This window comes from Zalophus californianus, chromosome 7 (genome assembly GCF_009762305.2).
Source record: "Zalophus californianus isolate mZalCal1 chromosome 7, mZalCal1.pri.v2, whole genome shotgun sequence".
In the NCBI taxonomy this organism is placed as follows: Eukaryota; Metazoa; Chordata; class Mammalia; order Carnivora; family Otariidae; genus Zalophus; species Zalophus californianus.
In genome coordinates, this window is record NC_045601.1 from 5,524,622 (window position 1) to 5,552,475 (window position 27,854).

At 35.7% G+C, this 27,854-nt stretch overlaps 1 protein-coding gene and 1 non-coding gene across 8 annotated transcripts in view; one reads left to right on the plus strand and one right to left on the minus strand.

Moving 5' to 3' along the window:
* QKI (QKI, KH domain containing RNA binding) overlaps positions 1-27,854 on the minus strand; it is a 156,701-nt gene that overhangs the window by 59,946 nt on the left and 68,901 nt on the right. The window lies entirely within an intron of this gene.
* On the plus strand, positions 3,912-4,048 carry LOC113928214. Its single transcript, XR_003521868.1, has one exon. It is a non-coding gene; the product is annotated as a U4 spliceosomal RNA (small nuclear RNA).

The following is a 27,854-nucleotide window of genomic DNA, read 5'->3' on the forward strand; positions in this document are numbered from 1 at the left end:
ACCAGAGTAACATTAATAGTTTGGGTTTTGTTTTTTTTTTTTTAGGATTTTTATATGTTTATTTGAGAGAGAGAGAGAGAGAGAGAGAGAGAGAGCGTAAGTGGGGGTTAAAGGAGGGGCAGAGGGAAAGGGAGAAGTAGACTCCCCACTGAGCAGAGAGGATGACTCAGGGCTGGATCCCAGGACCCTGGGATCATGACCTGAGCTGAAGGCAGACGCTTAACGACTGAGCCACCCAGGTGCCCCTGTGTGTGTGGGGGGGGGGGGGGGGGGGGGGAGGGGGAGATTCTCTGTTTTTTTTTTAAGATACTGATTTAAGAGAGAGAGAGCAGGGAGAGGGGCAGAAGGACAGAAGGACGAGCAGACTCACCACCGAGCGCAGAGCCAGCCTGACTCTGGGCTCAATCCCAGGACCCTGGGATCATGACCTGAGCTGAAGGCAGATGCTTAACAAACTGAGCCACCCAGGCGCCCTCTGTTTCTTATCTAAAATATTTGTAACACTGATAATTATGTGGTTTATTTAAATATCTTAAAATTGTCCCTCTGATTTCAACTGAAAAAAATATAGATAGGTATCCACAACATACCCCAGAGATTTTCATATTTTGAAAAGCTCTACAGATGGTTTTAATGCACAGCCAAGTGGTAGTAGGTATAAATACTGTGAATAGCATACCTCTTATTTCTGGTTAACAGATGACATGATGTCCAATGGTGATTAAAAACAGTACTAGATTGTCCAAATGGTTCATGCATTAGAAGCAGAGTTCTTTTCCTAAGAATTCCAAAGTATTAACATATTTCACCTCTCTATACTTCCCAGAGGATAAAAAGCAAGGATAACTTTACTTCATTGAAGAACTAGGTGAATTTAAGGTTCTCCAGGTTTACATTTCTCCTATTACACCGCCTCTATCATCCAAAACCTATAAAATCCAAGACTTTTCTTCTAATCTTTTATTAAAATGTGGCTAACAAAATATAGCTATAAAAAGTGATACCTTTCTAATAAACCTTCACGATAACTGGATCAGCAAAACAGAACCATAAAAGTGATTATTTAATGTGGCACAGTGTATTATGTAACGCAATTTCCCTTTCCCCTTAAAGATACTGAATTATTTTCACTTCCTGTGGGTACTTGTGAAAAATGACTGACCCAGAGTAAGACTAACATGTACATTCAAAGATGTGAATAAACTGAAAACATTTTTTTAAAAAATTCTTCTTCAATGATGTTGTTAGCATGACTGGAACGGGTTTCAACAGTCTGAATACACGTTAAGTGGAACCACAACAGCTAACCGCACCTTTAAACACTTCCATCAAATAGGTGGTGGTCAAGCAAAAAGAGAGTAAAAACAGGGTCTGTTATCTTTTGTTTCTTTATTAAATGCCACTCTGCAGGCATTTTAATAGGTAAAAACAGCTGTAGGAATGCCTTCTTCATGAATTACAGTTATGCAGGCAATATATATAATTTCCCTAAAAACTGTTCAAAAAATTCCTGAACTATTTACTAACTAAACTGGCCTGTTATACTCATGACTCTCTACTGTTACAAACTGTCACTTCTATATATTTTATATACTATCCAGTTATAATAATTAATGTTTAAGTTAAATGTTACATTTTGTTATTTTTACACTCTACTGTAATTCCCTGAGAATTCACCTACCTCACCAAAGAAAAGCATGATCTCTGAGCAGAATAAACAATAAAAGTTCAGAGAATCCATGTTTTTTGTCTTCTTTATTAGAAATCATTTCGAGCACGCTCAACTTTCAGAGATATGGAACTGAAGTGCAGTTCTTAAATTCCTCTCCCTATTACCCACTGACATCACTAGAACTGTATAATCACAAAGTTATTCTTTGCTTCAAAGCTTTAATTACAGCTTTAAAATATGTTTCATCAGTGACCAAGGACGTATTTTCAGTGACGAAGGAAGTATTTTCAGTGACCGGGGAATGGTGCACCACTTATCCACTAGTGATGAAAGACTTCTCTTACCTACAACAACAAGATTTGCTTAGACAGGACACCCAAGTCCACTCTTTGAGAATAAGTTTGCTCCATTTCCTCTCAGCTAATTAAGGAACTGATGTAACAGATGCTATTTCCCATCTAACTGAAATATGAAGGCAATGGAAACATTTTCTCAGGTATAAAACAAGCTTTGTAACAACCACATGAAATCATTGTAATGCTTACGAATTAAGCTACCATTAATAATTACCGTGATTAATTTTGAGAATGAGGTTCAATTTAAATACTGTTAATAGTAATCATAATTGAAGAAAACATCTCTTTGAAAATGACCACAGACACCTAAAGATTTATCAACTGTCTGTATTATAAAACAATCAGTATAAAAAATAACTAAAAATAATCCTTTCATATTTACTAATCCTAAAATTACCTTATTTTACAGATGAGATTTAGTCCGAGAAAGTAACTTGTCGCAAGTGCTTTAAAGAGTAAGTAAAAGACCCAGAATATAAACGCAAGTCTGACTCTTTTTCTCATGTCCTCTCCACTATGCCACACTGGAAGCAGCATCATTGAACCTATTCTTTTTCCATGTCCGCATGAAATGTGAAAGTATCTCTGAGGCCCATTTTTGACTAGTTGTCTCAGGAGCTCTTCCATCTTCAATTTCTCTAGGAGTCCTAGTCATCTGATTCTTACCAATGACACATTTTTATAAGGCAACTCTATTATGTATATAGATCTCATCTCTTCATTTCTACTATTGGTTAAAATTCTACTTAAGATTAGGATTCTTGCCCCATGTTTCTTAGGATATTCTTCACACTCAGATGTTTAGTGAAATGGGAGAGAAAATACCATGTTCAATAAACATAACTCCATATTACCAACTCTAGAGTTCAGCTCTCTCATTTTATCTACAAAGTAGGAGATGTAACAATATATCCTCACAGTAAACAAATTCATGCAGCCATAAAAAATGCAAGCCTCGGGGGCACCTGGGTGGCTCAGTTGGTTGAGCACCCCAACTCTTGATTTCGGCTCAGGTCATGATCTCAGGGTTCGTGAGCCCATGTCAGGCTCTGCGCTCAGTGTGGAGTCTGTTTGAGATTAGCTCCCCCCTCCTCCCACTCATAGGTTCATGCGTGCTCTCTGGCTCTCACAAACAAACAAACAAACAAACAAACAAACAAACAAAATCTTTCAAAAAAGAAATGCAAGCCTCTGTGAACACCTACTGCATTTGGGAGAGCTGTAAGCAGCTGAATTATGGCCTTCCTAGGCTTACCATGCCAGATCTTCTTACTGAAATACAAAATTGGCATTCTATGGGGGGGGGGGGGGGGGAAGAACTTATAAATCAAGTTAATTTGATTTTCTTTGAAAAACAGAGCATTTTATTCTAATTGTTCCATGCTGAAAGAACTGATTTTAAGTAGTAGAAACTATTACACAATAAATGGAACCCTAATCCTCAAAGTCTACAGCTCATAAATTGCAAAGACTTTATCTACACATGCAAATTTAATAGTTAATAACACTTAAATTTATATCCCTTATCAATAAAATATCCTGTAATATCAATAACCAAAATAAAGGCCTTCCTCCCAGTAAAGTATAAAACACTTCTTCCTTAAAATTCTCTAATGGTTTGTAGCAATTTTGAAAAACCTATCTAGGAACCCTCAAGACTTTAAAGTCTGTGGCCCCTCTAAGTTATACCCACTACTGGAACAAAACTAGGAACTCATGAAAAATAGTATCATCTAACCCGGCTTAATTTACTTCTAATTAAAATCTATACTTCTCCAGCTTGTCTATGAAAGAGCAGGCACTGTTATCTTATATTTAACTGTATCTTCAGGACTTAGTGTATTCCCTACCACAAAGGAAATTTTTTTAAAATGTCTAGTGGAAGCTTTGCGCAGTGGCAGTATCGTAGCCAATGAGGTTTATCCGAGGCGCGATTACTGCTAATTAAAATGTCTAGTGGATAAAAGAATCAAGAAATAAATTAGTTTTCAGTTGATGTGACCTGTTTTTCCCTGGTCAGTTGCTCCTTTTCATTTAAGACAAGAATCAGACCTCTCTCCAGATTACTTGACTTGTAATACATTGGAATCTTGCTTATATAAAAACCCCGAATATCCACTTTTCTTCATATTAAGTGTTAAAAGGCATGTGTACACTAAACATGGAAAACTGATGCGAGGGAGGAAAATAAAGAACAAGGTCGGTAGGAACAAGTAAACCTATTAAATATAAACTAAATATAGACCAAAAATGGACATGATTCCTGATTGATCTTAACCTCCCTGAAATAGCTGTGTATCTTCTAATAATACCCAAATTTATATCTCTTGTTCATCAATGAGATTATCCTTTAATATCAATAATCAAAATAAAGGAAGCTACTATTTAAGGAGAAAAGTTAGTTATCTGGGTGTGTCAATTTAGCTACACTGAGCTACAGTTGCCAGAATTCCATTCTAGTGTGCGTTACCAGTTAGGCTGAGCAGTAAGATACATTCCTTCTTAAGAGCTGGGAGACAAAAAGGAGGCAGTTGCCTTTTTTTTTAGCATTCTCCCGGCTATTCAACCAAATGCTAATCTAGGTGCTGCTGTGAAAAGATTCTGTAGATGTAATTCAAGTCCCTAACCAGTTGACTCTACTCAAACGGGAGATTATCCTGGGTGGGCCTGAGTTATTCAGTTGGAACCCTTTAAAAAAAGGTAAGGCCTCTCTAAACTCTATATACTCCCAAAAGCAAATGAGTCTATACTTCCTTCCCTCTGGATCTTCCTGATGCCTGCTCTGGATACCCACGAGTAGAAGGTGGCACAACTGTGTAAAGTCAGTTCCTCATAAAAATTTCCCGTGTGCGTGTGTGTCCCACTGCTGCTTCTTTCAACAAAGACTTGTTTTTGTACACTTAGCATTCAAGTTGCACCTTCACAAAAATTATAAAATAAAATTAAAGAATCCCATTAAGCCACTAAAGCCATAATTATGGCATGAATGCAAGAGACTAACCTAACCTTGGTCAATGTATTTCAAAGTAGTCATAATGTTTAGGATTATTTTTAGGCTAAATAAATTAAAATCTATTCCAGAACATCAAGTAAGTTGCACCAAATCCACACTGCTAAGAAAAAAAAGAAGTATTCATTTTGGTGTGAAAAAATAACTTCTTTAATAGACATGTTGGATTAATCCTTATTCAATGAACACGCTGGAAAAGGTAGTTAAGGGAAGATGACAAGACTTCTCTTCATTTCATCAAAGCATTAAAGGCACATTGAAAAGGCCATAAACCCCCAAATTTAACTAGATAGAATACTTTATGATGAATTTTTAGAAATCCTCCATCTTATCCAAAAGACCCTCATATTATTAAGTTGCAAGCAATAGAGCAGAATGCATATTCTGTGTACCATGTATATGCTGTGTATATGTCTACGTATTTCTAACTTTCCATAAACAGCCTGCACTCTTAGGATATTAATAAACCACAGAAAGATATTAATCTCATTTTACCCTAATATCCGAGAATACAACTGTACTTAGTTGCGATTTAATCATGAGAGGACAGTCTTTGAAAATAATGCCCTATATAAATGAACAGATTATCATAATGAGGTGACAGATTTGAGAAAGGTTAAAAAAACTGAAAAGTTTCAGTCACTTATGAACAACCAATTGCTAGACTAATTTTCTACTTTAAGTACAAAATTTCTACTTTAAGTAGAAAGCAGTAACCACCTATGCCCACCAAAAAAAATAAGTATTCAATATTTAAAGGGTGTCTTGATAGTTTAATACATTAGACACAAAATCTCTTGAAACTCTATCTCACATACAGAATGATGTATCACCATATTACCACGGGGTATGGTTCCCTTTTCAAATTATTCAATGTGTAAAGAACACATTAATATTTTTTAAATACTGAAAAGTACCTAGAATAATTAAAAATTGGGTTTTTTTTTTTTTAAATCACAATTTCAAGACTGAGTATATACTGAATCAAGTGTATCTGATCAAATGTATTCCTTTTTATTACCACATAATACTCTACTGCATGAAGAGACCAGAATTTCTATTTCCCCACTAACGGCCATTTATGCTGTTCTCAATAGTTTCTTATTGTTTATTATTGTATTATTTAGTACTGTATTACAATTAATAATAGTTTATTATTGTATTATTATAATGTTGCACTGAACATCCTCATAGCTACCTTCCAAACAGATATAGGAGTTTCTTAAGGAACAGTACAATTCCCACAGACAAGATCTTTAATTAAAACAAAACAAAAACCCACAATTAACAGACACTGCTGAACTACTCTTTTAAGGTTGTTGTACCAATTTACACTCTCGACTTCACTGCATGGCAGTTACTTTCCTCCACATCTTAGACCTAGGTAGTACATTTATTTTGACAACTCAATGGGTGTCAAGTAGCACTACTGTCATTATAATGTGCATTCCCCTGAGTATTAATAAAGGAAAGCACTTCTTCGTGTATTTATTCTCTCGGATCCATGGTCTTCTTTCCGTTTTTAAATGAATTCTTTATGTAGTCTCAGTACAAACACTTTGTGTGGCTTGTCTTCTAACAGTTTAGTGCCTCCCCACATAACAAGACTGTCTTTTCAACGGAGCCGTATCTAACCACCTTCCTTTATGAGCTCTCTAGTCCAATCCTTCCTTACTCTGAAGTCACAAATATATTCTATGATTTCTTCCAATGGTTTTCTTCTTTTCACTTTTAGATGTTTAATTAATTTGGAACTTCTTTTTGCAATATGCAAACCCAATTATCCTACCATCATTTACCGAGTAGTCATGCCTCCCCAATTTCACTTGCTCTTCCTCTGTGTCTACCCCTTCTTTCTACAATATACATACACACATTATATTAAAAAGAGCTTTTAGTCTAATTCCACTGGCCTACCTGCTGTCCCTCAGGAATATAAACATTCAAATGACCGGAATTAAATGCACACAAGGCACCCCTCCATTTTGTTTTATACTTTCCTTTTAGAACTGTCCCAATGATCAGTTTTACTATCTCAAAAATTCTTAATCAATTCAGTTCCACACAAAAAGTTTTACTATTCTCTAATAAAAAAAAAAGCATTTCTTGTTAGATTTTATTGACTATAAAAATTGACTCAGAAACAAGTATCTGTAATATATGGAATTTAAGTTATATATGTTTCCAAATTTATAGCTCTGAAGTTGTTCATTGTATTTTGTATCTCCAGTATTTCTTATCTGGTCTTCATTTCCATTCTTAATATTTACTTACAGTACGTCATCTATTCTCAGGTAGTTCCTTAAAAATATTTCAACATCTTGGAACCTGAAGGGTCTTACTAATACTGTAAATGCTAGGCAGCAGTAGTACACAGCTGAACCTGCCTAACTACTGTTGGGACTGGCAGTCTGCAACAAGCCCTGAGCATCCCTGCATGTTCCCACAGCTGTGCCAGAATGCAAGGCTGATCGATCTCCTCTAACTGAGCAGTTTCTGCACTCAGCCACAGAGGCAACTAAACAGCTCAAGGAGACCTACTGCTTCCTCCCCTGAGGTAGGAAACTGTATTGTCTGCTGCTTGTCCGTAAGTGCTGGAACCTTGGCCCTGGTGCCTCTTCAGCAATGCAGCCCACTGAATATAGAGTATCAGCATATTTGCACTGATTCCCTGAGCCCCAGCTCCTAGTCGACACAGTTGGACCAGCTCTCTGGTCCAGAAGTCTCAGGTCTTCCACCAGCATCCTTAAAACTGTGGTGGCAAGTTATCCTGTTAGCTTACAAGTAGGATAAAAATTTCAGACCCTTTGCTTTTAACAACAATGTGTATTAAACTTACAATGGCTTGAGGAAAAAAGTAGGGAATAATAATAAGTACTCCTTTAAAAAAATGCTACATCACCAACATTCCTGGTTTGATTATATGTGGCAAGAAAAACACGATTGAATAAAAGGATGATACAACTGTCCAGGAAGTTTTTAGAAATTGTTTTCACTTATATTTTTCCTTTTAACATATATCACAGAATATAATGAAAAGACAGAATAAGTCTCTAAATACAAATTCTATGTGAATAACAAACTTTTGTCAATTTATTTGGTTGCTTTCTTCATCCTGGTGGTACAAAATAGTGCTGCATTTAATGACATCAAATTAATTCTGCCTCCTTTTTTTTGAACCAGTTTTATCCTTATCTATTTTGTGAATTTTCAAAGAAACAACTTTTACTTTTGTGAATCATCAACACTCAGCACTTTTACTATTTATTAAATTTTGCTCTTTGCTTTACTTCTTTCTTTTCCTTTGCTTTGATCTACTTTACTGTTCTTTCTAGATCCTTAAGTTAAAATGCACCTCATTTATTGCCAACACTTAATTTTTAATTTCTAGGTGATTTCCAGCTCGATTTCATTGTGATTAAAAAGCACAATGAATTATTTCAGTTTTCTGAACTTTGCTGAGGCTTTCTTTATTGGCCAGCACACACTTTGGCAAAATGTTCCACACACACACTTTAAAAGAATGAATTATGGCACTGTTGGGTGCAATGTTCTTTGTTTGTTTGTTTTTGTTTTTTTGTTAACTAAATCCAATCTGTTAGTTGCATTGTTCAGATCCTCTACATTCCTAACTTCGTCTGCTTGTTGATCAGTTATTTAGGGTTGTATTAAAATTATGACTGTGGATATAAGTTCTTCTAGTTCTGGTAAGTTTTATTTTATATGTCTTTTCAACCTATTCTATTTGGTATATACAAATTTAAGACCATGATCTCTTCTTGTTGGACTGACCTTGTATATAACAGAATTTTCTATATAAGCAATCGGGAAGTCTCATAATAGTATTACTTACTTCTTCCTTTCCAATATGCATGCTATTTTTATTCCTTTTTTGTTTGTTTTATTGCACTTTCTAAGAAGTTTAGTAGCAACTGGAGTAGAAAAGATGAAAGCAAACACCCTTGGCTTGTTCATGATCTTAGGAGAAATGCAATGAGTCTGTCACTGTGGAGTATGACACTCCTATAGGTATTTTCACAGGTGGCCTTCATCAAATTGAGGAAGTTCCCTCATAGTGGTGGTTCTTTCTAAAGGGAAGCAGAGGAACAAAAACAGGCTACAAATAGAAAGCGAATATATGTTGGTAACCACCACTATGAGGTCCATAGTGGACCACATACGAAAGTTTAAAATTCCACAGGACAATGCTATCTTTTCCTCTTTACACAGTTATGTGTATTATAAAGAAACTAAAAAGACCCATTCCTCCCCACAAAAAAGTCTTTTCTATTCACCCAGGAATTTACCATTATTGGTGTTCTTTTCTAAATAAGCAACTTTCTGCTCTCGCTTATCTTAAGTCTGAAAACCTCCGCTTTAGCTTTTCCACTATGGAGGTCTACTAATAATAAATTCTTAGTTATCTTTTATTTCAAATGTCGTTATTTCATCTTCAGTTGAAGATATTTTCCATGGTTACAGAATTCAGGGTTCACAGTATTTTTCTTTTAGCGTTTAGAAGATATTTTTCTTGGGGCGCCTGGGTGGCTCAGTCGTTAAGTGTCTGCCTTCAGCTCAGGTCATGATCCCAGGGTCCTGGGACTGAGCCCCGCATCGGGCTCCCTGCTCGGTGGGGAGCCTGCTTCTCCCTCTTCCACTCACCCTGCTTGTGTTCCTGCCCTCGCTGTCTCTCTGTGTCAAATAAATAAAATCTTCAAAAATAAATAAATAAAAGATATTTTTCTCTTTTCTGGCCTCCCTACTTTCTGAGAAATCAGCCATTAACTGCATCATTGTTCCTCTGTATGTAATGTGTAATTTTTCTCTTGCTGCTATAAGGCTTCCAACAGTTTTGCTCTAGTGTGCTACAGGGTGGCCCCCTTCATGTTCATTCTGATTGTTGTATGATAAGCATCTTGAAGAATTTGTAGATTTAAGTCTTCCAACAAGTTTGTGAAATCCTCTGCCATCATTTCTTCAGTTACTTCTGTTTCATTTGCTTGCTCTTCTTTACGGAACTCCACAATTACGTTTAGAGAGGCCATTTGACATGTTATTCCCTTTAACTCAATTTTTTCCTCTCCCTGTTATTTACAACAGACTGTTTCTATTGCTCTGCTTTGTCTTTAAATCTGCATACTCCTTCCTCAGCAGTTAAATCCATCCAGTAATTTTTTTATTTCAGATAGTTTATTTTCAGTTCTAGAATTTCCATTTTTGTATTTTGTCTTATTTATGAGAATTATTGTTAACAGCGGCTTTAAAATACATGTCTTGTTAGTTTTGACATCTGGAGGCTGGGATCAGTTGACTGTCTTTTGAGAACGTGATTAATCTTCAAGTTTTAATTCTGAACTATATGCTGATTCTAGATTTTGTTATTTTTATTTTGGAGATCTATTTTTACTTTACTAGGCAATTGTCTTGATTCAATTCAGAACTACAAACTTCATTTCTTGGGTCCCAGCTCTGGTCTTAGTTTAGAACTTTAGCTGAGATCCTTGAAGCCTGTTTTGTATGTGTGTGATTCAGGGGTCAGCAAGAATTTGGGGATTTCTTCTCCTCTTTTCCTTCCTGGATTCCCCCTTCCCAACAATTAGGGATTTCCCCTAGGTTAGAATTAGTGCCACATACTGTGCGTGACCCCAAGTTAAAAAAGTCAGGCACAATATATGCTTCCCTCCTGTAAACTCTGCTTGTATTCATTCCCCAGTGCCTTGGAGTTGCCTTATATAATACAAGGGGTAGCCTTCTATTATATATATATTTTTTAGAGTGGCTTCCTCCAGGTGTCGGTCCAACAGGAGTTTATTCATTCATTACTGGAAGCAGAAGGCCTCACGTTCTTTAAAACTCTCTTTCTTCCAGAGGGATGGAGATACTCTGGTATTCAAAAACAGCAAAACAGCTTGGCCCTGGTTATAGTTACAAGACTCTCTCTCCTTCCTGCCACTAGAAACATTTCCTAGGTGGCAGTCACAGCATTTAGCCTCCATTCACATGTGACACAGGCCCCCCCGAAGCCCAGTTTACTTCTGTGTAATTGGCTCCAATTCCCATTACTCATGCTCAGAGTCAATTTCCTGTCCATCTAGCCCTTAATCATCCCAGAACTGAGTGAGTCTTCCATTTTAGTCCTTGCTTACAGCTGTGTGTTTCTGGTTCACAGGGGGAAAAACTCACACACATTACCCAACACTAGTACTGGACAATATAAATCTTAAAACACAGTACTGAAGAACTAAAACTGTGTATGAAAACAGAAAATTAATTCAACAGTAGAAATGAACAAACAGCTCTAGTTAATAGGTGGAATACAAGGTACTAAGGGAAACATGATCTGTGATGTGCCAGGCACTGTGCATGTTCCAGAGATGATTAAGACAAAGTTCTCACTCCGAAAAATATTCTGTAATCGAACACAAACTGTATTAGGTGACTGAATGGAGATAACAGATTAGTATGGGATCGATGGAGTACAAAACAACTAACTTCATTTGAATATATTGTTGAAGACTTTGAAAAGAATTTGGAAATTCCAAATATGATCCAAAACATAGACAAGGCACTTGGAAACTTTGTAGAGACCACAACCCGTGTGATTTAAAAGGGTACTTTTCCTCCTTTGTGCAATGAAATTTCCTGTGGCTATAGATGTCCTTCACAAAATTTAGGAATATTTTTTAACCCTAAAACTCAATTACTCAGATTTTACCAACTTATCTCTCAATTACTTATTTTTATAAAATAACACTTCAAGAATATTAATTATGCCACAACAAAAATGTCACTTAAATTGGGAAAACTTCACAAGAAAAAGTGACATCTCTCTGATAAAACTTTATCTCAATTAAAGTTTATTAAAATGCAAAACTTTTTTTCTCAAATAATTACTCAAAGAATTTTCAGAAAGTGGAGAGAAATGAGCAGTGTTTTCCAAATGAAGCTTTAGAGTAAGTGTTTGGATTCAGAAGTATTAAGCTTTTTAAAAGGGAAGGGAAAATTAGTGAATTCATGTGTAAGTTACATTTAAAATGACAATGACAATATAAATTTCAAGTTCACCCTAAATAGAATAATCGTTGTTTTCCTATGAGATTCAAATTGCAGTGGAGTTCTTTTTTAAGCACAAAACGTAAGAAGGCAAAAATTTCAGGAATTCTTAAAGAAATCATAGTTACAGTTTCATCAAGTGTTTAATATTTTATAGTGTCAAACCCTGAATCTTTATCATTCATAACGTTGGTCAGTCCCAGACTGAACCTGCTCTCTCTTCTTAAAAGTTTAAATTATCAAAAAGCAACTTTAGATTTAAATATGTAAGCTTAGTGTAGAAGTATTTACCAACCTGCCTCCAAAAAATTCACAAAGGTTAATATTCTATTAAATTATCCCTATTTAACCCACTGTGTATTTCCAAAGTAAAACTTAAGAAATTGTTATATATCAATAATCTCTAACCCTACTTCCACACCTTAACTGTAAATAATATAAATAAAATATTTCAGAAATGACTGAGAATTATTTTCTTTAAAATTTTAGGAGCTTAGGGGCATCTGGGTGGCTCAGTTAAGTTGAGCGGCTGCCTTTGGCTCAGGTCATGATGTCAGGGTCCTGGGAGCCAGTCCTGAGTTGGGCTCCCTGCTCAGTGGGGAGTCTGCTTCTCCCTCTCCCTCTACCCCTTCCTCCACTCATGCGCGCACTCTCTCCCGCTCTCACATAATAAGAAGATCTTTAAAATAAAATAAAATTTTAGGAGCTTAGATGTTCAAGTTATATGCACACATATGTATACATATATACACAATAAACATATTTACACATAGACACACTATATATATACACACACACACAAGTATATACGTGTATACCTTTACACACACACACCACACACACAAATTCTCTGAGCCCTAAATTCTATATAGGCTGTGATAGCACAGTACATTCATTGCTTTTAAATGAATTTATACACTGTATTTATTAAAACACTATAAATGTATTCTACCTCTCCTGTTTTGACCAGTATTAACGACTCAGTATTCTCCAAACCCTATCTCTTCCAGCTATCCTTGGTCAGTTCCATCCTCCTAGACCATATACTTATCCCTGCTGACCCGTAGCCTCTGTTAGTTCTTTATCCTGAAAATACCCAAAATTCTCATTAAAGCTCTGATTTTCTCATTCAGTAGACTAACCAGAACAATAACTTGCACATCTTTTATCAGCCATTGTAGGTCAAAACCAATTTCAAGGACAAAATACAAATGGCAAGAGGAGATCAGAGTAAACCACATACAATGTACAACACTCAAGTGGCTGACAGTATTGCAATACGACGCATTATACTGACTGAGAAATGTGTGATCCACTAGACCAGCATTCACTGGCTGAGAGTGCATGACAGCAGGCAGAGCACAGAAAAACATGCATATTGACAATTTACTATATTTATAAATACTTTTTTTAAAGAAAAATATTGCACAGACAAACAACATTAGAAGAAATGGCACTGAGTGGAGCAGCGTCAAACAGCACACAGGATGTATGTATGCTTGTACATCCTTTACATACATTACCTGCAATCTCTCTAAGCAGACCTTCGTGGTTATTAATTATGTTCAAATTACACAGATTCAATACGCAAGTTAGGAAGGTAAAGTACCAAACAAACAGGTAATTTACTTATTTGACAATAAGAAAACTTAAAAAAAAGAGAGTTTTAAATTTGTGTCAGATTTAGAAGGTCAAAGGAGCTAAAACATAAAAGGAGCTTTAAGTAGTCTGAAATTCTCTGGTACTCAGTAGCTACAAAACTTCCAAATGACATTTATGATTATTAAGAACAGGATATCTCTTAATAATGCTTTTATGAGGTAGCAAAAATAATAAAATACAATATTAAAGTCTATGGAACTATAAAGGGTGCATCTTGGGGTAAGCAATTTTCTATTTTCAAAGGATTTACCCAAAAATAAAGCTGCCAACAAACAGCTGGAAAAAGTCAGTTACTTCTCTTTACCTCCTGTCTTCCCGGCAGATAAAAGAAGGGCGTTATCGCTGCTTAATACACATTTTAATTGAGTGCTGCCACCGGTAAGAAGAAAAATGTGGAACCACTACTTTCCATATCAAACAAAGCAGGTAATTAACAGCCATTATGGCACAATCCCTTATCGCCAAAATACACAATGGATACTAACTTCTCTCAAAGCCAATGCTCTGTTACCAAAAAGCCAAGCTGGTGTTTCAGAGTCACATTCCCTTCTTTATTATACAAGCATACATTTGCTGCTCAGTCAGACACCTATAATTAAACACAAGAAGACTATAATGCTAATATTCAGGCTAGCTTGCATGTAAGGGGGTTCCCCCTCCTCCCCGGACAGATGATTGCTTTTCATTTCAGAGTTTCAAGCAGCTACAGTTCACTTAGTTTTGATTACATGGCAATTAGATATGCAAATGTATAAGATCTGGAAAAATACTTTTTCAAACATCAGATTGTGAGTAATCAGGCCCATTCTCTTCTCCTGTATATACAAGCAGCTCATTAAACAACTATTGTCTAAAAAACATTTCTGTCTCAAATGCTTTGGTTTTTTTTTTTTTTAATGTCAAAAACATTTAAAACACATCGTTGGAATAAATCTCTCTGGGTAAAACCCATTCATGTGTATGTACTTGTGCTGGGTGGGGAGACATGGTAAGTGACCAAAGGAAAGAACACATTCTAATTCACATTGTCTACTGAGGGTTACTTCAAAACTTGCCAAGTAATTTGCTTTAAACTTCTTAAAATAGACAATTTAAAACCGTCTATTAAATGATACCTATTGTTAACAAAATATAAAACATTACAAGTAATAGTAGTAAGTATTCCAACCATTCGATTGAGAAACTCTTTTTATCTTTCGTTATGGTTTACATTATAAGCCATACGCAGATGTTAATGTGGAGAAGAAACATGTATATTCTGGAGGAGAGGAGTGGGTAAAAACACCTGCACTTTAAGAGGATCAAAAATTGTTACTTAGGTCTGTGGGGGTAACTCGAAAACCTAATTAACGCCACTGATGTTCTTTCAAAATGTACTTAATATAATATCTCTACCCTGGCAATTAATGTTACTTTTATGTTTTAAATTTCAGTTTCATTTCTTAACCTCAAGTCCTACTCAACTAACTTATAAAGTGCTTGCTGGCTTTCTTTTTCTTTTTTTCTCTTTTGTGTAACTTAAGTCATATATCACTCATTTAATTTTAAGTAAATTTTCAAGTGATTCTTCTGTATTATCTATATGAACTTCTATACTTTGAAAATTCAAGAAAGTGGTGACTGAAATTCTGTGGCTAAGAAGAACATAATTTTTAAATGGGCATAATTATGTGCACACTTCACCGAGGAAATCGGAAATATAAATAAATCGCTGCTCTTGGAGAATACAGCCTAGGTAAGGAAACAGGAATAGTAAAATTAAATATTACATCGCATCCTTAGAGAACAAGTACTGTGGAAGTTCATCAAGGGAAGATTATGGAAGGCTGAAGTGCTCTGACCATGCTGAATTAAAAGGAACCTGGAAAAAATTTCCCAGTGCATGCCACAATCGTCTCCCACCTCAACAACTGCAAGCGCCTACTCTCCAATCCCCTTGCTTCAACTCTTACCCACCTCCCTACACATTTACGAGCTTTACAACCATTCTCTAACTGCTTTGAGACCATTCTTTTTAAAAATATATCAGATCATGCCACTCTGCTTAAAATCATCCAATGACTTGCAACTGCTCTTCCAATGAAATCCCGACTCCTTCCCAGGCCTCCTGGAAGGGTCTGGACAGACACCATCTCTCGTCAACGTCATCTCCTCTCGCCCCCACCCCCCAGCCTGACCTTGCTATTCCTCAGTGTAATCTCATTCCAGTAGGAGTGCCTTTGCACTGGGTTCTCATTTTACCCAGAAACAGTCAGTCTTCAGGCCTTCCCACATCAGCCCCTTTTGTCATAGGTTTGATGTCACCTCTTCACACAGCCCTGACGAAAGGCTTCGCACATACTCAGTGAAAGCACTCCACCCTGATCACACTTACTGTATCACCTGATGTTATTCTCTTCATGGTCCTCACCACTATGTAAAATTGTCTAGTGCATTTATACTTGGCTGTTTATTTTCATTCTTCCTCTCTAAATTGGGCTCCCTGGGAATACAGGAAAACTCTTTCTTGTCTGGCCCAGTAGAGGGAATCAAAATACTTTCTAAATTATTAAACAAATTTTGAAAGATGGAAGAATATTCTAGGTGGATAAAAGCATGTAATAAACACACATATGGGGCAATATGAATGGTTTGACATTTTAGAAGGGGAGAAGATGGGACTGACATCATTATGGGAAAATAACATTGTACAAAGGAAATAATGGACTTCATTGTAGTATTTGCTCTGTCAGGTTAAATTAAATGTACGCTGCTGCTGTAGCTGACACAGGCCACATGCCGCAGCATGGTGATGCCACCACTCCCGCTCCGCACCTTCATCAAGCCCCACACCTCATGTCACAATGGTTCCTGGTCTTCTCTGCCAGCTTCATGAAGTGTTTTTCTTTTTCATCTAATCTTTCCATCAAAGAAGAATCAATCATTCCATCATTCCTCAAAAATGATGAGTCAGCTTTTAAATGCCAATAAAACTCACTAGCTGTATCCAGACTAGACTTCACTTATCACTGGCCTACCTAAATAGTGCAAATTGGTCCAAAATAAATCATATGTCTAGGTGAATATGGATAAAAGTTAAGTCATCAGCACATTCCTGAATTATTTTTAATACTTCTCATAACGAGTTTAAAAAATTTTTCAGCAAGGGAAAAAGCATTGAGACCAGTGACAGTCTGAATAAATACAACTTCAGTAGCAATGGAAAAGACCCCAAAAAACGAAATGAGCACTCTTAGAATCTGGTTTGTGTATTCTAATAGATAAATGTATAAACCTGTCAAACATCTATAATCATGTTAAATATTTTTTAATCTTAAAAAATTATTTCCCCCCAAAACCCAATGTCTGCAAAAAGCAAAGAAAAGCTGGGCAATTCTCCAAATTCCCAGAGGAAGGGAGGGAGAAAGGAGAAAGAGGAAGAGAGCAATGGATGTCATAAGCGGGGAGGCCCAAGAGCTCTAAAGTGGTAAACGTTAAATAAAAAATGGTGAATGAGGTGAAAGGTACATGGTAATTCTTTGTATTATTTCTGCAATTCTTCTGTAAATTTAAAATTATTTCAAAATACAAAGTTAAAAACAAATTATTTGTCCTCCAACTTCTGCCTAGGCCAGCAACGTCCGTCCACGAGAACTCTGTGTAAGGAGAATGGTCCGTTCTGCTGTCCCGAAGGGCAGCTACTAAACCACACCGCCATTGGGCACTTCAGTGTGGCTGTGCGGCTATTCAAGTTGTCTTATTCAATTTTAATTTGATTAATTTAGACTAGTTTAATGAAAAATGACAATATGCTTTTGGGTATACCTTAAAGAGAGTTTTATTTGAACCAGCCTAGGGCTCAGCTGGGGATGTGGGAGATTGGGGATGACAAGCATCTTGAACTTAATCAGAGACAGTCCCATTAGGTATCCTCTAACTGGAGGTGACAGAGGACACAAAATATCACTCTGGGATAGTTACATGCACCTCAACCGAGACTACAGTAGAATACTCCATTTTGAAAAAAGTCTCTACCCAGGAGATCTGATCAAGACAACAATGTTACTTCCTGCCAACAGATTTCTGCCATCATGCCAAATATATGTTTTTTTTATTTTAAATTCTTTCGCCAGCTAGTTCTACAAGTGTATAATGCTCTAAACATAAACTCATGTACTGTTCTCCATGGTGACTTCATTCCTTTCTTCTGATAATTATAACCCACAATAAAGAGTACATTTTAAAAAATGTTAACTTCTAGGGGTGCCTGGGTGACTCAGTCATTAAGTGTCTGCCTTCGGCTCAGGTCATGATCCCAGGGTCCTGGGATCGAGCCCTGCATCGGGCTCCCTGCTCCGCGGGAAGCGTGCTTCTCCCCCCCCCCCGCTCCCCCTGCTTGTGTTCCCTCTCTCGCTGTCTCTCAATGTGTGTCAAATAAATAAATAAAATCTTTAAAAATTAATAAATAAAAATTAAAAAAAATAAAAAAAACTTAACTTCTAAAACATCACATTTGTGATGTGAGATGCTTCTAACAACCACATTCCTGCTGGGGTTTTAAGATATGAAAAGATCTGATCAAATGCTTAAGAAAACTCTGACTCAAAAACCTTAGGCTATGTTATATCAACAAAAGTGCCCTACACACAAAGGAAATTCTAAAACGTGGTAAGTGAGATTGCGTTTATTCTATGAATTACCTAGACAGTTAAAACAATCAAATAAAAAAGTTTAAAGAAACTCAAGGTCAATCAGGTAACGGAAATAGAAGATTGAACTGCTTGGCAATGGGTGAGAAGAAACTATTTCCTGATACAGAGTACTACAAACTTACACCTACCTAGACAGAAGACACATGCACATATACATGTACAAACAAGACAGTAGTAGCAAAACAACTCACTTTAGGGAAAAATAGAAAAGTTGTTGTGCAAATAATCTGGGAAAAAGAAGAGTAAAGAGAGGAGGTTGCAGAAGTCTGACCAAAGAGTAAGGACAGCACTGCCTGGGCCAGCGGTGCTGAAAAATCTGAACAGACTGAGCTGCACAAGTATATAAATCTGTTAATGGCCAATCGTGGATAGAAAGAATTGAGGATGTCTCCTATGTATTTTTTTTTTTAAACCATGGCTGCTGATAAAAACAGACCAATAAAGAACATGAATCAAATCCTATAAACAAGCAAGGAAGGCATCAAGTGCAAGAGGGCAGAATGATCTGATCCTCAGATACACACATTTTCCCAAATATACAGAATTTTTCTCCAAATATACAGAAATTAGTTCTTATTCTAAAGGAAGCACTTTGAAACAGACATATTAAAAGCAACATTTTCATTTTATAACAAAAATTTCGTAAGTCCACAGTATCATTCCATAACAAATCTCATACAGGGAATACAAAAGTAGACTTAACAACAATGCTCATGTTTTGCAGAAAAAACTAACACAAAAACAATGCCCAAATCTGAGGGTGACTATGCAATTTGTCATTCAAACCAGTATACTTTGAAAATGAAAGGAGATATTATCAATAATTAGACCTATACAATAAATATAGCTCAAACTGCCCTGAGCAAACCAGAACTTAGTATCACCCTTCCAAAGAGCTATACAAAAAAACAACTTAGCATGGTATCAAAATACGAAGATAATATGGCTTAGAAACACCGTACATCGTTTTACAACAAACATTTACTCCTGTTTTTATTAGATCATTTGGTAATAAATATAGCATATCTGAACAAAATACAACTAATTGGGCAAATTCTGACCTATACCATAGGAGTCAATTCCTCCAAAAACTAAAATCATTGCACAAAAATATTCCTTAGAAAGTTTTAAAAATATAAAGATTTGCTATTGAGAATTTCAAAAAATTTAAATTTCACACTTTTCACATACTGTAAAAAATAAACTATGCAATTATCAAAAGCAATTAAAATTTCTTAAGTTAATAAAATTGTTTTAAAAAGCAAAGTAATTGAAAAAAGTAACTGAGAAGAGTGGAATTTCTAATTTTATCCTATAGAATGAAATAATTTATAACAGAATGTAAGATTTAATTGACTAAATAAAACCATAACAATTAGAGAAAACAGCAAATACCTATATGAACTACTGGGAAATGTAAAAACCTCTGAGCTTCACCCTAAAGACAGAATCCTCTAAAACAACAATAAAATACAGTTGGACTGTCCAAGTGAAAACTTCATTATGCAAAATAATTATAAGCAAAATTGAAAGGCAAAAGATTCCTTCCTTCAACATGTATTTCCTGAGTACCGACTATGTGGCAGGTACTTAACAGCTTTACCACTCAGGACAGGACGGTGAACAAAATGAACAAAATAGAACACCAAACACACTCCCCTAGAAAGAGGGATAAATAATAATAAACACATAAAATATCTCAAGAGTGATGATGGATACGAAACAAAATGCAGAGGCAAAAGGATAAAAGGAGAGTGGAGGAGCCTCAGAGGTTGGCCATATTTGAGCAGAGTGGTTATGGAAGGTCTCTCTGAAAAAGTGAAATTGAACGAAATCTGAAATGAAATGGGGATGGGTTTACACTGCTTTGGAGGAAGAGTATCCCAGGTAGGGGGTGGCAAGACCAAACTCTACAATGAGAGCATTAGTTTACAGAATGGCAAGACGGGTGCTCAGTCACAGAGGCGGCAAACAGAAGAGAAGCCCGGAAGGCAGCTGGACAAGACCATGGTGGGCCTATCAGCCACAGTAAAGATATGACTCTTAAATACAGGAACCTACACGATAGGACTATTTTAAAAATTCACTCTGGTTGCTAAAGGGAGACAGGCAGGAACAGGGGACATAAGGAAATCGGAAGGCTACCCAGGAAGCGCACAATGTAGTCATCAAACCCACCCACTCAAACCAGCCTGGTTCAAATCCTGACTAAGCAACTCACTAGCAGGTTAAGAGAAGGTTCTTACCTTCCCTACCCACATTTCCTCAAGGATAAAATTAGAATAAAGACAGTAGCTACCTCATAGCACTGGCTGAGGATTAAATGGGTTAATTCACATGTAATGAGGATACAAAGCAGCAGCTAAATCTAGCAACTGCTCCGTGTGCTGCAGCCTTAACACCACTACCACCTCCACCTCCACCAGTAACTGAGCATTACCTTCACCACTCACTCCTATCTCCACCAAACCAGTCAAGATGTTAAGTAAGCAAGCTGCAATTCAGGGGAGATTCCAGTAGAGAGAGAAATTCTAAAGCCAATATAATATAACATAATATGTATATATGTATATACATATGCATATAATATAAAAATATTATATATATATAACAAAAAAATATGTATATATTATACATATGCAACATATATATATAATATATACTGCCGCTGCAGCTCTCTAAAGATGTAAATTTTCGTAGGGAGATGATGAAACCTGAATCTAAGCATAAATAAGGAAAACAAAAGCCTTCTCTCTGGAATTAGAACTATCTGAAAAGAAGAAACTTTGCCAGTGGACAGTGGAAAACAAAAAGCTGATCATGATTAAAGAAGCTAAAGTGTAAAGTGTTAAGAGGGTAGACATGAGAAATCTAAAGGTCACTGGTTGTGGGGGGTGATGGCTTCTGCTGTTAGTCTAAATGGATAGAACTCTGGAACATCCAGCTTCCCTGAATAGTTAGCACCACCCTTAGATTTACCTAGAGAACCAAAAGGAGATGGACAAGTTGCACCAATTCTAGTTAGATTCAGGACAAAGAGAATCTATTACTTATAATGTTATTTGAAATAAGTTGATTTCCGGGCTCCCTGCTCGGCAGGGAGTCTGCTTCTCCCTCTGATCCTCCCCCCCACCATGTGTTCTCTCTCATTCTCTCTCTTTCAAATAAATAAATAAAATCTTTAAAAAAAATGAAATAAGTTGATTTCCTGTATGCTTTAATGAATAAATGCTAAGTCTTCTAGGATATGCTAATAAATATATAAAACATAGAAAGAGTTTTAGACCTATCAGAAATGACAGGCAGTATCTTCATTACAGCTGAATGTCAAGTGATAAATATGAAGCCAATGACAGAGAAAAATAACAATTTTGCAAACACTATTATAGTAATAATGGATGTGAGCCAAGACTCATTAACCGATCCTACAACTATGGGGCAGAATCTTGTTGAGAACAGGATATTTACAAAGTTCCAAAGTGTTCCCCTTACATTAATTATTAATGTAAAAGGGGGAAAAGTACCTCTACCGTGAAAAAATATGACTGACGTCATTTTAACCAAATGATTAACGTTAATATCATCAAAACGGGGCAGACTAACACTGTGTAACTAATGCAGTGTGCTGAGGACTGGGCATCACTTTTAAAAACATTCCTGCCCAAAATGCATGGCCTGAATCTAATCATGAGAAAACAATGAAACAAACCCAAATCATAAAAGACAGTAAAAGGCTGCGTAGCTGCTTCCAATTAGAGATCTAGAGACACAACTGTCAAATGCAATCCAAACTGGTTTCTGGGACAGAAGAATTTAAATGAATGAAAAATTGGAGAAACTTGAGTTTAGAATGTGTATCAAAGAATGTAATATTGTAGCAGTGTTAAATTTGCTAGATGTGAAGAAAGAGACCTTGATAATGTAAATAGACGTTCTTGTTCTAAGGAAACGCACTCTTAACACAGGGGTGAAGGGTCAGGGCATCTGCAACTTAACTCTCAAATGATTCAGCAAATAAAAGGTAATAATAATTTTATATACACACATGTGTGCACACACATAGATCAATTTTCATTACTCAGGGTAGTTATGATCTATAAAGTCCTGTGAACACTGAATTAGAGAATACTAAACCATTGCTCCTAAGGGAAATATAGGATTATACTACTGTGAGCCTCTGGTCACAACATTTTCATCAATCGGTGGATATGTAATCCGGTTTTATCTGTGTTATGTTTGTGTGTATGTTTAAAGACACCTTAATTAATACATACTGTTAATTCATTAACATTGATTTAACAGCCAACAACACTGTAACTCGCTCCTGAAGGAAGACTAACACATGTGTTTTCTTCCTAAGGCATGTCACAGTCTTCTTGTGCTTAGAAACACTAGATAGCAATTTGTTTGGGGGTCATTTTTAACACCAAAATCACCAGCAAAAAGCAACTATGCAAAAAACATAGCACAAGCAGACAGTGAAAAGAACACTTATTCACAGCATTAAAGCTAAAACAAGAGACTGGTGTTGCCTTACTTGACTTCAGCTGGGAACAAGAGCACTGGATGAACCACAATTCTTTTTTTTTTTTTTTGCTGCTCTGAGCATGTCCATGAATAACTGAAAGTGCCACGAGTATTAATTACTAATAAATTTTAGCAAATAGGCGAATTCACAAGTACACAATTAGAAAATAATGGGCATTAACTGTATGTACGTAAGTGAATACATCTACATATACATATATAAAACAAAGGAAGAGAACACATATGTGCACAAACATGTACCAAATGTTAATAAATCTGGCAAATCTAGGTAAGGGGCATACAGGACCCATTGTTTAGGTATAAATTTGCATTTTTTCAAAGTGATAATTAAAAGAAAACATAAAACAGTGGTTTGGGGTGGTAGCAATGACAGGCAATACAAAAGTGAATATTAAAGTCAAATAAATATATAGTAACAGATTTAACCTCGCTAACCAAAAATATGCAAATCAATACAGACTATATTTTTGTCCCCTAAAAAACTGGTATCCCAAGTTTAGAGAATATTCATTACAAAACATTTTCACTTCCTGTTGAGACTGTTTATAATTTCAAATAGTAGCTTTAAAAGGCAATTTTGGTAATACATTTTCAACCAATTATACTTCTATAAATTCATCCTAATAATATGTGCAGATGTTCTTCACAACATTTTCATAGTAAAAAACAATTCATTTTCTAACATCTACATGAGTTTTTATGGGCATAAACAGATACAATATTCTTAAGTAAAATATATCAGTTTACAAAAACAAATGGTCTCAAAATATGCATCAACATATAAATGTAACACCTGCCTCCAAATGGGAAAGATTATGGTTTACAAAAAAATTGTCTAACAGTTTCCATACTAAATATGAAAGGCTTTCATAATCAAGAAAAAAATTATTTTGCAATAGATAAACTTAAGCATTTGCCTTTACTACGCGTGACTTCTTTTAAAGTTGTGACCTCTTTTAAATTTTAAATATCTTAAAACACTTTGATGCAACAGCTTGATCGTATTATACATACTCAAGTATAAGGATACTTCCAATTGTTTCTTAACATTTCATAATCTCATAATTTAAATGAACACAAGTTACTAGGCAAAAATTAATCTTATTAGTTACAAAGATGAAATTATACAAAACTTTCTTTACATCATATTCTTAAAACCATTTTCAATATGAAATGATTAGTCCTCTATATGTAGCATACTTTACAGGTATTTGAATTCAGCAAAAACTTACGTTAAAGAACTTATGAACACCTTTATAAAACATGCCTATCTGCTATAATTTCTATTTACTCTCTTCTAAGTAAAACATAACTCACAAAATAAAAGTTATTTCAATAACCTGAGATTCCGTTTTAATTTTTTGGACCCATAGGCCGTGATACTGACCTGGTATAACAAATTATAACCAAAAAAAAACCCAAACCCACAAAACAATTATACCTGTCTCTAAAAGCAAAAGAGTTAACAATTATACATAAAAGTTGACATGTTTTAAAATCAAAAGAGCAACAATATAATTTCTGTGAATCATTACCAATGATTCATAACTGGAGTTAAACAGAAAAATAAACCTAGTAGGACAGAACAGGAGGGCTCACTAGACTTATGACACTGCCTAACAACTTGTTGTTAATATGACAGAAGAAACTGTCCAGTTTGTTATAAAGGATTTTGAAAAAGAAAATCAACTGATGCAGCATTATATACACATAAGCAACATTCCACTACTAATTCTGTCAACACAACACTGAATCCTCTCAAAAGAAAATCTGTTATATACAACACAACTACAAGGTGCTCAAATATTCTTTAACTAAATTGACTGCAATCCAATCAAGACTTAATTTTAAAAGGCTCATTAACAGCATCTAGTGATAAAATGGACTCTCCCTTTTCACTGAAACTCGTATCTCATTTCATTAGACATGGACAATTAACTCATCTTGGTATTAGATCTATGGCAAGTAATTAGCTTAAGTTTTACAGGTTACTTAATGTGTTACTTTATTAATGAAAACAAAGGTTTATTCTCATTGGATCCATCTTTTTACTCCTCAAAGAGTGCCTCACCAATTTTAATAACTGTACCTGAAATAAACAGAATTTTTATTTCAAATCCTCCCAATCTCTCTTAACAATTAATGTGGCAAAACAGTGGCTCTATTTTCTAATAGTGTCTTGAGATACTATCCAATCTGAAATAAACATCTAATTTTTAATGCACTGTTTTATACTTTCCTATCTTAAAATAAGGCTAAGCCACTTGAGTCCATAATAAACAAAATTAATATTCTAAAATGATATTTTAAAAACACAGCAAAACTGAGAGAGTGAGAAGAACAAAGTAGAGAGGGGAGAGAACACCATGAAGCTAGTTTACAGTTCTGTAAACCAGCAGATCAAGTCATAAGCTGGTATTTAAACAGGTGCGGTTGGGAAATACAGCCTTCAAGTATAGAAATCAAGTGAGTTTAGAAACTTTTACAACATTCCAACTGGGTAATTTTATCTGTTGATATAAAAAGTTCTAAACAGGACTGAATCTGTCTTTTCCAAATTCTATTTATCTGATAATTTCATTATAGTTTACAAAAAGATTGGTCTCCAATGGATTAGAATTGTTCTGTAATGGTCTTTTACAGCAGGTTATTTGAAAAGCACTAATTCAACTCTTCAGAAAGGCAAGCCTTCCTTTCTTTTTAAAAAGAAACCTATCAACCACCTTGAGGCTGAATTCAAGACCAAATCCTGTAACATTAAAAAAAAAAAAAAAAAAAAAGGACTACAGTTACTAGGGAATTAGTTTATAGCTATAACAGCACACTTTCAAGACATTAAGTACTACCATATGATTATGTCAAAGGCTCCAAGGTTTAAGAGATTGTATTTGTTTTGAATTCAAAGTCGATTTAAGATCAGAGGATCTAAGTTTCAAAGATACTGATTTTATCTCAACACAAGGAAGAACTTTCTAACAAACTTGGTCATTTGTTTTTGGTCTTAGGACACTTCTCCCTTCCACCTATCCCTTCTACTACTGCCCAGTTATCTTTTTCAGAACAATTAACATAAAACTTCTTACCTTAAAAACATGAGCACCAATGCACTGCTTTCAAAAAAAAAAAAAAGGTTTAGTATTCAAGTCCTTATATCCTCAGATCTCAGTCTTGTCTCCAATATCTACACTGCCTTCCCCACCATACCACCTTGTAACTTCCACTGCAACAGGCCAAGTATTAGCGTGACAACATACACAGGTTGATCCTACTGGTTTGCAGATTACCATTCTTCTCAACTGTCTTGTAAATTCCTGCTGTAGTCCAATGCTCTCTAGCTTTTCCTAAAACCTTCAACATGCAACAGAACTCATTACATACTTCCTTGACTTCCCACAGCACAACGTATAACATCTACTGGAGCGTTTACCACCCTGTGTATTAATTCACTGTTAACACATCAGTCTTCCACAGATGAAAGCTCCTTGAGGGCAAAAATCGTAAGCACTGAAAAATATTTGCTGCCTGAGAAGGCATTAAATCAACTATGAAAGGAGGTACCAAAAATTGAGTAACAATCATTTGCAATGTAGGAATAAAGTATCACAGAATTAAATATCACAAGGGTGGCTGGACTTCATGGCTTTAATAAGGTTCCTTCCAAACCAGATTACATAATACTATAATCTTCATAATCATTCTTTTAAAGTGATCTGTTTTCATAGCTAAATACTATAATTCAAATCAGATTCATGAAACTTTATAAGTATACAATACAATACAAATTATAAGATTTTTAAGATTAAGAGAGAATCTGTAGAAGTTCCTACTTTCAAATGCATCAAGTCAAAGGTACCAATAAGAGGGAGTGTGTGAGTGGGGGGAGTAAGGCAGGGATATAAAGTAGAGAGGAAAAACCATTCCTTGCAGGGATTAAATGGCCTTTCCCAACTAAGGACTCCACAAGAGAATCAAGTCTTAATGCCGGGCCCAAGGCATAAATTATATATAATTAACTTCTCTCCTACACATCTATAATGATACTTGTTATGAATCACTCTAGGTAAAACTGAAGAATTTTTATGGTCTGTGGTTCAGAAGAGGAACCCTAGCTGAGAAAGGCCATATAAACTAACAGAAAATCACAGCACTTTTCCTCTTGAAAACATTTTAAATAGTAATTAATTTCTCAGGCACAAACAGAAGTTTGTTACAATTACAATGTACCTAAAGACCAGTTATACTATTTCAACTATGTCTAATAATTATTTATAAGTGGTTTGGATGGGAACATAAGAAATATATTGCAAAGAAATGACTAATTGGGAAACCATAAAAGGTTGCATTGCTCATAACAGCAATGACCTTTTACACACAAGCACATACACACAAATATAGTTTCTTTAAAAGTGCCTTTAACAGATGTTCAATCTCCTGTATAAAAGTTTAAGACTGCTGGTGAATCCTTTGGGAAACTGGAACTCTCATAGATTGTTGGTAGTAATGCAAAATGAGAACCCCTAGAGAGAGAGAAATTCAGCACTAGCTAGCAAAATTACATAATACGATACCACTTCTAGAACTCTATCCTGAAGGTAAACTAATGAGACCACGAAAAAATGTATATAAAGGCTATTCAGTACCGCACTCTCCCTATGTGTAACAGCAAAAGCCTAGGAGCAGGGCCACCTGGGTGGCTCAGTGGGTGAAGAGGCCAACTCTTGACTTCAGGTCAGGTCATGACCCCTGGGTCCTGAACAGAGCCCCATGTCTGGCTCCTTGCTCAGTAGGGAGTCTGCCTGAGGATTCTCTCTCCATCTCCCTCCACCCCCTTCCCCCACTCATGCTTGCATGCTCGTGCTCTC